Consider the following 13,958-nt stretch of genomic DNA (forward strand, 5'->3'; position numbering starts at 1 on the left):
GCTGTAAGTGGCCTTAGTTAAGCAGAAATATATATAGAGGAGCAAGGAAAAGGGAGAGAAGAACTGAGACTGCTTGCTGGGGCAGGAAGCGGGGTAAAGTGCTGCAGTCTGCATGGTTTGGTGATGTACAGGGCACTACGATACAACTAATAGACAGGTACAGAGTAATTTGAAATGAACATACAATTTTGAAAGGTAAAATAGTTGCAGGCAGGACTGAATATAGCCATGTGGGTTCATTTGTTCAATTATCTAATAGGATGCTACTGCGCTTGGATTTCAGTCTGTTAAGCCAGGGTTTTCCACAATTTTGAAAGGTAAACGTGTTTCAGGCAGGACTGAATATAGCTGTGTGAGTTTGGTTGCTCAAGTATCTGATAGGATGCTACTGCACTTGGATTTCAGTCTGTTAAGCCAGGGTTTTCCACAATTTTGAAAGGTAAACGTGTTTCAGGCAGGACTGAATATAGCTGTGGGAGTTTGGTTGCTCAAGTATCTGATAGGACGCTACTGCACTTGGATTTCAGTCTGTTAAGCCAGGGTTTTCCACCTTGCTGACTGCATTCATTGGAGTCAGACAGACAGAAATTTAAATTTTCATATTTGAAATATGAATTCCAAATGATGACAAAGACAGTATTTGAAAGGACAGACAAATGTATATGGTGCAATTAAATTGTACAAATTATTAGGGTGAAGCAGGAGTAGAAGCTAGGTTGATATTACAAGAATTCATAGTGAGTAGATGCAACAGAGAAATCAAAGCATGAGTACTGGGTTACCATGAAGGACTGGGTAAACAGTGATTCTGGTCCCAATTTTGGGTGGAGGATCATGATAGAGGAAATCATGACAAGTCCTTGGTGAGGATGGAACTCTTCTGCTCAAATGGCATGGTGTGTTGGGTCTTACTTTGTTCTTCTCTTGCTAGCAAGTGTTTCTTCTCTGATGCTGTCTCACCAAAATGGACTAGAAACCTCTTGTGCACTCAAAATAAAGACCTAATGGAGGAGTGTGGACTGAACTGGAATAAAGGGGGTCCTTCTTGCTTAGCAGAAAGTAGAAAGAGTGTGGAGCTGTTTGTAAAACAAAAGTGGGAACTGTTCTGGTAATTGATTCTAGTCTCTGTGACATTAATATCCATGGATTTCAGTTAGTAGTATAGTCTGTGGTTAAGTTTCTTTAATTCCAGTACACTTTTAATGAAGCATCTGACGATGAACCCAGGATTGTTGTATGTATTTGAGTGAATTTGCCATTCAAACTCCTTTTGAGAATACAGCCAGCTATTCTCACTTAAGTCTTCTTTTGTGTTGAATTTCAACCAAGTAAGATATGCTTTCAACCAATAAAGTGCTGTTATTTTACTCAAACCGTGCCCTTTTCTACCTCATTAATCTCCTCAGCTGAAATTAGCCTTTCAAGCATTCCATTACACCAATATGAGTATTTAATAAATCAGATCAGCTTTTTATTTGTTGATTGTATAACTACCTTTAATTTATCATACATGCTGTGATAGCAATATTAGTAATGGACGAGCTTATGCACTAATGAAGTTGATGCTTATTAGAATGTTGCATAGTTCATGCCGTAAAGTAGCACAGTATTATATTAAGTCCACCAGAGCAATATTAGCCTTATGAAATGTACAGCAGTTTAAAATAAATATTGTGAACTGGTGGTGCTGCGGTAGTGTTGTAGCCTCACAGTAAGACGCTGTCCAGTTCGATTCTCAGCTAGAGCGTCTTCTGCATGGAGACATGCGTGAATGGGCGTACCTTCATTGAAGGTTGTGCTTCAGGCCTGGCAAGCCGGTATGTAAAAATCAACTGCCAGTCATTAGCGGACCGGAGTTCCGCTGTGGTGACCCCTAACCGGGAAAAGCTGAAAGACACAAACAAACAATTGTGAACTGGTTGAAGAAAGATAATTCATGTCTTGATATTTGTTCTTTGGTGTAAATACACATGCATGTTATTGTAAAGAGAATGCTATATTATTCTGCTGCAAGTATAAAACAAAATGAGATGTACTTATCACAAAAAATTGGTTAATAGGGTAATTTCCAAGATGTAACATCTGTCATTTTGTTTACAGAAGTAGATGTTCTTCATTCCACATTGCTGCAGTCCTAACTATTGGGTAGTCCGCTGTCCAGTCGGCCCGAATACCAAAAGTATGGCTGTCGGTCAGGGCGCATTAGACTGGCGTCAGTGCGTCAGGGTACTACGCGCATGACTCATATCCTCAGTCTTTTGCCGCATGGTCCGATGCAGAAGCAATTTTGCGAGTGCAGGTTGGCGTTCTGAAAGTTTCTGAAGCCAGAGTTTCAGACCGAATCAAAGTTGGCTAAGTACCCCGTTGGGGAATATTTTGTTTTTCTTGCCTCAGTATTTAACCGGATGTCAGAAAAAGTGAATAACTGTACTTCTTGTGGGAAACAGATACCTCATAGGGATTACCATACTTTGTGTATACCTTGTTTAGGGCCTGAGCACGACGTTGTTGGATGCCGCTCTTGTGCTAGATTTAACAAAGCACTATTAAGAGAAGGTTAGACTGTGCCAGGTTAGTGTTTGGGAAGCGTTGTAATTATAAAATGCCGTCGGATGCTCCGGCGCCCGGCACTAAAAAAGCACAGGACAAAACAGCAAAGCCTAGAGTGGAAGAACCGACAGTCCCAGGCGTCGGTTCTTTAGAAAGGAGGTTTTGCCAGGTGTTTCTTTGGAGTCTCAGGGAGAGACTTTACTGTTACAGGATGTATCCTCTCAGGAAGTAGGCCAGGCTGAGGGGCTTCTCAGGTGGCTGTTCTTCCCTCTCTTCCTAAGGTGGTTAGAGCCTCCCCTTCTGTTTCCAAGGCTTCTTTGAGGGCCGGCCAAGTTTTGCTTCAGTGGGGGTTTCTCCTAGTGCTTCAGGGTCTTTGCCTAAGAAACATATGCTTAAAATGGCAGAGGATTTGTTTACTATGATAAGGGTTCTATGCCCCTCCTGATAAGAGGCCTAGGGTGGAACCTGAGTTTGAGAGTTTTGAGCAATGCTCGGAGGCTTCTGAGTCTTGACTGAAGACTTGCAGGAGTACCCTCCTTATTCTGATTCTGATGTGGATGATTCTACTCCTTCAGCTTCTCCTCCTGAGGATTTTTCATTTTCAGAGACTCTGCATTCCATGAGGGAGCATTTTAAATGGGAAGGTCAAGATTTCTCTGATTCCAGGAAAAGGCTTAGGGAATTCTTGTTTTTACCCCAGCATAGGCCTTTAGCTATACCTCCTGTTTTGAATGTGGTGGAAGAGGTTTTTGCAGAGACTTCCCTGAATCCTGATTCTTTGCCTCCTGCTCCAGTTAAACCGGATAGGTATTATAGGGTGCCTGAAGCTCATAAGTATCTTTTTAAGAGTCCTAGGGCAGACCCGGAAACTGTCTCTCAGGGGCCTAAAGGTGTGAAGGCCTCAGTTGTTAAAAATCCTGTCCCTCCTGATAAAGAGGCAAGGGCTTTGGATAGATGGGGAAAGAAAGTGTATACTTCTTCCACTTTAGCCATGAGGGCGTTGAATTGTCAGTTTCACATGTTAAAATATCAAAATTATCTTCTTTCACAGTTGAAATCTAAGGTGGATGCTCTGGCGGAAGGTATTGAGTGTAAAGAGTTGCAGGATTTAGTTCATGTGTCTGAACAGGTGGGTAAACATTCCTTGCAATGTGGTTTTGATGCTGTGCAGGCCTCCTCCAGGGTGGCTGCCATTGGTTCTGTTCTTCGTAGGCACGCCTGGTTGAGAGATCAGAATTTAGCTGAGCATGTTAAGGCATTTTGGATGCTCCTTTGCAGTCTGATGTGTTGTTTGGTTCGCCTGTAGAAGCAGTTTTGAAGAAAATGGAGGACAAGGCTAAGTCTATGCAAACTGTTAAAGATTTTTGCAGGTGCAGCCTCCGAAGTTTAGTAGAAATTGGCCTGCTAAGGGATGGACTTATCCTGCTTATGATTCCCAGTCTAGGGGTAGGTCTAGACGTGGTAGGGGCAGAGCTCAGGGTTCTTTTAGGCCTAGGACAGCGAGTTCCCCTGCTCAGACTTCTGGTGAGGGCAGGGGTCAGTCCTTTCGTAAGCAGACCCAATGACCTGCCTTTTCAGCTGCCAGTTCATTCTCGCCTGGCAGCACCGTTGGGAGGAAGACTGTCTCTTTTCAAAGAAAATTGGGATTTAATTACCCAAGGCAGATGGGTTCTGGATATCATTCACCACGGTTACAGGTTTTATTTCCATACCTTGCCTCCTTTCAAAGGCATGCCAGACATTCCTCCTCTACAAAGACAAGAGGCTCACAAGCACATTTCTCTGTTACTCCAAATAGGGGCCATTCAGCGGTTCCTGTGCCAGAAAGGGGCCTAGGATTTTATTCTCGCCTGTTCCTAGTACGAAGGGGAACACGTGGAGACCAGTTTTGGATTTATCTATCCTCAACACTTATCTGGACATTCCCAAGTTCAAAATGTTGACGTTACAACAGCTTTTATCTCTGCTGGGCAAAGATCACTGGATGGTAACTTTAGATTTCAAGGAAGCTTACCTTCATGTGCCTATAAGACTAAGTTGCAGAAAGTATCTGCGTTTTCGAGCTGGAAATTCTCATTATCAGTTCTCTGCATTGCCCTTTGGCTTATCTACTGCGCCCAGAGTATTCACAAAGGTTCTGGCTCCAGTGATAGCTTACTTCAGGCTAAAAGGAATTCAAATCTATCCTTACTTGGACGATTGCCTGATTCGGGCTCAAGAAAAGGAAGACCTTCTACAGCATTTGGAATATGTCATAGCAGTGCTAAGATGCCTAGGGTATTCTGTGAACGAAATAAAGTCCAGTCTAGTACCCTCTCAAGACATGTGCTTTCTGGGTGTGAGACTGAATACAGCAGCCCAGATGGCCTTTTAACCCCGGACAAACAAAAGAATCTTTCCAGTTACTTCCATCAACTATCTCTTCAGTCCGGGCTGACTGCAAGGACAGTCCTTCAAGCCTTAGGGTTCATGGCATCTTGTATTCTGGTGCTTCCCAATGCCAAACTGCATATGAGGAAGCTACAATGGTATCTCAAAATGTATGGACACAGCACTGCCAGGATTTGGACACTGTCATTCAAATAATACCTTGCATTCAAAAGGAATTTTTGTGGTGGGCTCAGGAATGTCACCTAAACAAGGGACTCTCTGTGACCCGGCCAGAGGCGAGTCAGATTCTAACGACAGATGCCTCAGACATTGCTTGGGGAGCTCATCTAAATGGAAAGTGGATACAAGACAAGTGGCCTGCCAGACTACAGCATCTACATATCAACATGAAGGAGATGTTAGCAGTCCAGTTTGCATTAATGGCTTTCAAGGAGTTACTTCTTCCAGGGCAGGTGTTGATTCTAACAGACAACACAACTGTCATGTGGTACATCAACAAACAAGGGGGAACACATTCTTACCCATTGTGCAGGCAAGCAATGATTTTATGGGAGGCTGCGCTCAGCTTGCAACTAACTCTTCAGGCAAGGTTTCTGCCGGGAGCACAGAACTCCTTAGCAGATGTGTTAAGCAGACAAATCATGGATCCCCACGAGTGGAAACTGGATCTTCATGTATTTCAAAAGTTGACAGTGTCCTGGGGAACTCCAGACATAGATCTGTTCGCTTCTCCACTAAACCACCAGCTGCCAAAGTTTTGCACAAAGAGGTTTCATCACACAGCTTGGAAAGTGGATGCTCTTTCTTTCAGTTGGAAAAATCTTCATGTGTATGCGTTTCCACCTCTGCCTCTTCTTCCAAAGGTGCTTCTAAAGGTCAGATAAGACAAGCCAAGGATGATTTTAATAGCTCCAGATTGGCCTCGGCAGCACTGGTACCCATTACTGAGGAGTCTGGTAAAGAAGCCTCCATGGCCTTTACCCTTGGTTCCACACCGGTTGTCTCAGAGAGACGGTCACCTGCTCAATGTCAAGCTTCACTCTCTTCATCTAACAGCCTGGCATATTCTGTTTTGAAAGATAGCAGGTCTCAACTTCCTCAACAAGTTTTAAATGTGATTATGGAAGCCAGGAGACCTAGTACAAGGAAAGTGTACGCAGAAAAATGGAAGAGATTTTTATTTTGGAGTGCAGCAAACAATTTGGAGATTTCTGAGCCAAATTTGAGTGTGGCTCTTCAATATCTTACTGAGTTATTGGACAAAGGTTTGTCTTTCTCTTCCATTAAGATTCATGCTGCAGCAATTTCAGCTCACTATGATTGTGACCCACCGCTGTTTTCATCCTTTGTTCAAGCAATTTCTTAGAGGGCAAAGAATATAAGACCCCCGTAGAGCTCCTACTCCTGCTTGGGATCTCAATTTTGTGTTGGAGAAACTTACTCTACAACCTTTTGAGCCTCGGCTACTACTGAATTGAAATACTTGTCATGGAAGACTGCTTTTTTGTTGGCCATTACTTCTGCAAGAAGGGTTTCTGAGTTGCAGGCCCTTATGGCAGTGGAGCCTTTTTGATTCTCATAAGGATAGAGTATCTTTACGTACTAATCCTTCCTTTATGCCTAAGGTGGTTTCTAGTGTGGCTTTAAACCAAACTATTCATTTGCCTACTTTTTATGCAGATCCCCAAAATAAAGGGGAAAAGATTTTGCACACTTTAGATGTACACAGGCAATTGCGTTATTATTTGAGCAGGACTAAGGATTTTAGGCAGTCTCAGCAGTTGTTTGTTTCTTTTGCTTTGAGTTCTCAGGGCAAGCCTGTGTCAAAACAAACTATTTCTAGATGGATTGGGTGTTGCATTACATTTTGTTATTCCCATCATGGCAAGGAGATTCCAGCTGGGATTAGGCCTCATTCCACTAGGGCTACTGCCACTTCAACAGCATTTCTGAGGGGTGGCAACTAAGGATATTTTGGAGGCAGCTACTTGGAGTTCAGTGCATACTTTCTCTAAGCATTATCACCTTCCTCTCTACTCTAAGTCTAGGGCTGGTTTTGCCACAGCTATTTTGCAAGGCATGTTGTCAGTTCCTGCTTCCTTATGATTTGCCAGCCTCCCTTACCTCTGCTTTGGGATTCTACCCAATAGTTAGGACTGCAGCAATGTGGAATGAAGAACATAGTACAGTTTTGTACCTACCATAAATGTAGATGTTCGAGGATCCACATTGCTGCAGTCCAATTTACCCTCCTTCCCCTCTGTGTTTAGGGGTGGTTGTGTAGGTGAGGTTATATTCTGCTAATTTTGTATATTTTGTATATATATTTTGGTGCAGGTATGTTGGGAGTTTTGGTTTTGGCCTTATCTTTTCAGGGTCTTCTGACATCTGGGGCAAGAAAAGACTGAGGATATGACGTCGGTCATGCGCATTAGTACCCTGACGTACTGACGTCAGTCTAATGCGCCCTGACCGGCGTCAGCCATATACTTTGGTATTCGGGCCGACTGGACAGCGGACTACCCAATAGTTAGGACTGCAGCAATGTGGATCCTCGAACATCTACATTTATGGTAGGTACAAAACTGTACTTTATTTGGTTTCTTATCCTGTCTATTGCAGTTATACTCAAATTATTGCCTACTTGATATTATTGCAATAACTAAGAATAAACAAACCCTTCAGAATTATTTTGACAAACATATATTGATTTATTTTCATGGCCAAAATGATCTGAATAAGCTTTGATGCCTGATTTTCTGTGTTGTCTTTAAACTGAGTTTCCTTTAGAGTAGTTATTGGTCTCTACGGACAGAATTAAGTTTGAGAATCTCATTGCCTCTTACAGGTAAATTTTGAATACTGGTATATTTTTAGTCCCTTGGGACACTGCAGGAATATCAGGGTCATTATTCATTAGACTGGCAACACAAGGCAAAATACCAAAAATCCCGAGAGCCAAAAAAAGTCCATCCATAAAAATGGAACAGCCATCAGTCAAATTAGAGATCCTAAGCACCTTAATATATCAGGGTCATCATTCATTAGACTGGCAACACAAGGCAAAATACCAAAAATCCCGAGAGCCAAAAAAAGTCCATCCATAAAAATGGAACAGCCATCAGTCAAATTAGAGATCCTAAGCACCTTAAGGAATCTAGTCAAAATCCCTTTGAGCAAACCATTCATATGTTGCTTATGTCCACTATGGACAAGAAGGGAAATCTCTGGCAGGTACATTCTGGAGGGCCTAGGGGATTCCACAGGTACTTGTCATGGAGGAAATGCCTAATTCCCTTATATAGGTAGGGCAGGGTTCAGAACCTCATAAGATTCTTATGGGTGAGGTTCCCACAAAAAAAGAAGCAGAAGACTAGGTATGTGACTCAGGTTGCTAAAGGCCCCCATAAGCAGTTGCAAGACTTCTCCCAAGATCTTTTTAAAGCCCTTGTGGCCTTAAAGCCTACACAATGTTTTGTCAGTAACTTTTCCTGTTGGTTTATCCTCTTCTTCCACTCCATCTAAAAGACCTAGGGATTCAGATTCATCTTATGAGGATGGGGGATTTGGATTCTGAGAAAGAATCCTTGGCTTATTCTGCCTAGATTCACATTCCTCTGGCTTTGGGTTCCAATGAAGAGGACATTGTCTCCCCGACTTTCTGGTTGAAGAGCTTTCTTTTGCGGACATCATTATTAAAATGATGGAACATTTTCACTGGGAAAGTTGCAAGATGTCTGACATTCAGAAGAGTTATTATGATCTCTTTTACATGGATTCTCCTAGATCCTCTGAAATGCCTGCTGTCTCAGAGGGTCTATATTATATAAGCAAATGCAATGAATTGTGAACGCTATATAATCGACCCACAATCCCCAAAAACCCAAAATGTCAAACAGGGAAATAAAATTGCTGATCTGTTAAAAAAAAAAAAGAAAAAAAAAATCAAAACACAAAGTAAAGTGGGGGGGCTTTGCTCCCCCTACTTAAATATACCAACTCCAAGATCACACCACAGTGGAGGAAATGGCAAAGTCCTGAAAACGGCCCACTGATTTTTTTTTTCCCTATGAAAAAAAAATCAATGTTCCGTGCTTTCAGTATTTTGCCATTTCGCGTAATGACGTTCAACTAAACAGCGTTCTCAATTCATTGCATTTGCTAAAATAATAGGGACCCATTTCAGAACCTCTTCCAGACACTTGACATCTACTTTCTAAGGTCCTGAGTCTCAGCCTTCTGCTTGTAAAAAAGCATATAGGTTCTATAATATTTCTGAGGCTCAGAAATATGTGTATAAGAATCCCTCATCAGACCCTTCTTTGATTTCCCTGTCAACTAACAAACCTTCCAAACTGCTGGGCTTTTCCAAGCTCTTACCTTCTGACTAGGATAGTAGAGCTATGGATAGGTATGGTAAAAAGGTATATTCTGCTACCTTAGCTTTCAGAGCCATCCATCACCAGACACATATGACTTAAGTATGCACTTGATCTTCTTGCCAAATTGGGCAGGGGGTGTGTCTGACATGTCTGAGTCTAAGTCTAAGGCTTCAGCCCTTTCCTTGCTGGTTTCTGCTTCCCACGTAGCTTGTCATGCCATCAAATGCAGTTTTGATGCTGCTGATGCTTCCTCTAGGGCAGTTGTATCAAGGTTAGCTATTAGGAGGTATTACAGGCTTAGGCTACTCTCTATGCCTGAGGATGTGAAGGTGAAATTATTAGTCTCTCCATTAGATACCCCATATCTGCTGATGATATTTTTAAAGCTCTGTAAGATAAAGGGAATGTCATGCAAGAGCATAGTCCTCTTAATTATTTCTAAATATCAGATTTACCCTTCTACAGCACGTTTTGTATGTAAGCTTCATAAATAGCCTTTAAAGGTCAAAATAACGTCTAACAGAGATTTTTTGAGAAACCTGGTCAAGATTCCAGGAGACAGAAGTCTTCCTTTCCTGACAAGTTGGCTTCTATTTGGCAAGCCTTTTCTTCTTCTTCTTCTTCTTCTTCTTCTTCTTCTTTCCATCAGCCAGATTTGTCTTTCTTAAAGATTAAACTGTCATTTCCCATTTGGCAACAGTTCACCAGAGACTCTTGGGTTCTAAGTATCATTCACAATGTTTATCATGGTGTAGAAGTCCCTTCCTATCTTTTCAGGGATTCCTCAACCCCCTCCTTGCCAGTTGCCTCATTTTCCTCCTCTTCTTCAATACATTGGCTCAAGGCACTATTCAAATAGTGCCTCCTTACTAGACTGGCAAAGGTTTCTACACCAGGATTTTTTGGTTCTCGGGGGGAAGAGATCTTTGGGTCTTTCTAGACCTCTCCTTTTTTAATACCTTTCTGACAGTTCCTTCTTTCAAAATGCTGACACTCCAGGCTTTTTTCCCTCTGCTTCTTCCTCAGGCCTTTCTGGTGTCTGTGGACCTAAAGGATGCATATCTATATATTCCTATACACCATATCTGCAGGAAGTATTTATGAATCTCCATTTCTTCCTTACATTATCAGGTCTCTGCTTTGCCTTTTTGATTTTCTACGGTATTGAGGGGTTTTACCAAATGTTTAGCCTTGGTCATAGCCTTCTGCAGGTTCCAAGGTGTTCAGAGTTTTCCATATCTGGATGACCTTCTTTTCAGGGCCCCTCTCTGCAGCGTCTTCTGCAGGACCTAGAATGCACTACACTTCTCAGTGTGAGAATCACAAAAGTCCATCCTGACACCTTCCCAGGACCAGAATTTCTTAGGGTGCAAGATTCAGAACCTTACTTTGATATCTTTTTTTTTTCTACATCCCAAGATCATCTCCTTGGCAGTTTTATTTTAGTCCCTTCTTCCTTTGCAAAAGATCTCATCCAGAGAGTTTCTGAAAGCCCTGGGGGTTCATGACATCATCTATTCCAATAGTTCTTTTTGCCACATTTCGAAGGAGGAAGTTTCAGTGGTATCTAAGGAGAATTTGGCTGCAACATTGTCACCCTCTAAATTTTCTTATTCCTCTCTTGCCTTCACTATGGAAAAAATTTCTGTGGTGGATCCACCTGATATCTCAAAATGTAAACCTTCCTTTTCAGGTACCCTCCCCTATTCATGAGTTGTTTACAGATGCTTCAGACCTGGCCTGGCTGGTCTGCTGGGCTTGTTCCAACAACATCAGGTCCTGGGGGTTCTGCCTTCCACATGAAGTCAAGAAGCATATAGACATCAAGGAAATGAAAGCTCTTATCCTAGCTCTTTAAACTCTGCATTACCTTTAGACTCCAGAGCCATACATGTTTTTCACAGACAACACCACTGTCATGTGGTATACAAACAAACAAATTGAATTAAGTCTTATTGTCTTTGCTGACAAGCTATAATAGCATGCAGGTTTGCTATCTGCCATCAATTGAGTTGCCATCAACAGTTTATATTCCTTCAGAACACAATGTAATGGCAGACAATCTGAGCAGATCCGGGGCAGATCGTCATGACTGGATGCTTCACATAGAGATATTCCTGGACATTGCCCATCAGTGAGATACTCTTCAGGTAAATCTTTTTGCCTCTCCTCAGAACAGACAACTTCCCAAGCTCTGTTCTAGAGTGCCAAGTCCTCTAGCTTGGAAAGTGGATACCATGTTGTTTTCTTGAAATGTTCCTGTATGCTTATATCCCTCTTCTTCTGTTACCAGAGATCCTGCACAAGATGATGTGGAATAGGCCCACCTTCTTTTTCATCTGGCAAGGGCAGTCATCACACATTATTCCACATACTGGATCTTCTCACACAGGACAAGGACTCTTTAATTTATCCTCATCCTCTCAACCTACAGTTGACGCTCTGAGTGATAGTTTTTTGAATGTTTTTTTATACCAGTTTTCAGATGAAGTGCTTTGGGTTTTATAGGAGACCCTGAAAACCCACTACTGTTGAAAAAATGAACAGGACCCTTTTTACTGGGAATTTCCAAGTGTCCTTTCTTATTTGTGAGAGTTGCTCAATACTGGGCCTGGCATACTCAACTGTTGAAGCTCATTTGTCAGCCATTTCTGCCTGTCTGCCACTAGATCTATCACTTTCCTCTAAGTATGAAGTTAAACAATTCCTGAAGGGCAGCCTTCATTTTAGGCCTCCAAGAAAACCAATTCCTCATTCTTGAGGCCTTAACTTTGTGCTTGAGAAATTGTTTCTGGTCCATTTTGAACCAGCAGTCTGTTCCTCTTTAAACTTTCAACCTGGAAGACTGTCTTGTTGGAGGCTTTGACTGCTGCCAGTAGAAACAGGTGTCTCTTAGAATCACTCCTTCTTTTGTGCATAATGTTGTCAATAATCTGTCTCTGAATAAGACCTTCTATCTTCCTTCCTTCTTTCCTTCTCCTCAAAATAATAGTGAGAGGCATCTCCATTCCTTGGATTTACATAGACTGCTCAGATATTATTTAGGTAACACTAAGTATATTAGGAAATCTGAGAAGTGTTTTGTTTCATTTCAGGACAAAAATTGAGCTTTACTCTTTCTAAGCAAACCATCTCTTCTTGGATTTCTAAAGCCATTTATTTTTGTTATTCTTTTCCTTGCAAACAGCTTCCTACTTCTGTTCATGCTCATTCTACTAGGCTGGTTGACTCTTCTGGATCTTTTTTCAATGGTCTCAAAGCTAGATCCATTTTGGAAGCTGATATTTGTTCTTCTCTGCATACTTTTACGAAGCACTACAAGTTGGATGTGATTTCTAGGGCTAGTGCAAGTTTTGTTAGGTCCATCCTCCATGGGTTTTGCAGGGTTTCTCAGTTCCTTCTTCCTCCTCCCATCTTTTACAGTAGCTCTAGTACTCTCCCTATTATAAGGTGTACTGCAACAGTGATTAAGGAAGGACAAATTAGAGTAAGAACTTACTGTAACAGTAGATGTCTTACTTATCACTGCTGCAGTATTCAATTCCTCCCTTCTCCACTCCCCCACCCATTTGTTTTTTCTTCTCCCTCAGCCAAGGTTTCTTTTTTTCCCCTTACTTCTCAATTAAATTCTACTATCTTTCTTTTCGTCTTCATTTTGCTTCTCATCTTCTCCTGGGGCAAATCGGTTCTCAGGGTTTGTTACTCGTACGTCACTTATGTACCTTACGTCTTGGACATATGATATATATCTGATGTAGGACACTTGGAAGGGCCAAAGGCTTTGGTATGCTGGCTGGACATGTGACTATCTTTGGTGGGCTATCCCTATTGTAAGGAAGACTGCAACAATGATTAGTAGGACATTTATTGTTATGTTAAGTTCTTACACAAATGTACTTTCTGTTTTTCTACTGATATATTGAAGATTTAGCTGTCATACAGTGAAAATAGGGCTATGTTTCTTAATCAACAGAATTTTTTATAATTTTGTTAAAAATGGATCACATTTAAAATCTGGGCTATGTCAAGACATTGAGAAATCAGTTCTGCATTTCTTTATTTTTTTGTATACATTTATTTATTAAAATATAAGATACAACCACTGAAACAGAAGTAGCATAAAGTTATAAAACTGATTGCATTGCTTTCTGATGTTTGCTAAGTGATTTGTTCATTAGACTTGTATACCTTAAAAGGGAGATTGCTGGCATGGGTAGCATATTTTATATACTTATAACAGCTTTCTCTATCACCTAATTTAAACTCTGAGAGTACTTTTGTGCATACTATTAGTTCACATTATACTGAATTATGTTTAGGTGTTGACTTTACATGATGTGGCTGTGTAAGTTCTTGAGAAACATAACCTAAGGCTATCTCTGTTGGCTTAGAAGGATAAAGTCCTGAGTATGACCCAGACAACCAGAGTGGATTGGGTATCTGATTGAGCTGGTACAGAGTAGGAGTGGAGAGACATGGCTTTACTGACTTGCCTCTTCTTGGGTGCGGGTGTGGTAGTACATCCCTAGGCATGTGTAACTATGGCTGAATCCACAATGGAGACTGCAGGCCCTGTGAGGGTGCTGCCTTCAAGAGAGTTAGGATGTCCAGAGGTCATGTCATTAAAGAAGTGAC

At 41.6% G+C, this 13,958-nt stretch overlaps 1 protein-coding gene across 1 annotated transcript in view; it reads left to right on the plus strand.

Moving 5' to 3' along the window:
* PKD1L1 (polycystin 1 like 1, transient receptor potential channel interacting) overlaps nt 1-13,958 on the plus strand; it is a 1,345,235-nt gene that overhangs the window by 356,635 nt on the left and 974,642 nt on the right. The gene's annotated exons all lie outside the window — the stretch shown is intronic.

Source organism: Protopterus annectens, chromosome 3.part0 (genome assembly GCF_019279795.1).
Source record: "Protopterus annectens isolate FY-2018-M chromosome 3.part0, PAN1.0, whole genome shotgun sequence".
Classification (NCBI taxonomy): Eukaryota; Metazoa; Chordata; order Ceratodontiformes; family Protopteridae; genus Protopterus; species Protopterus annectens.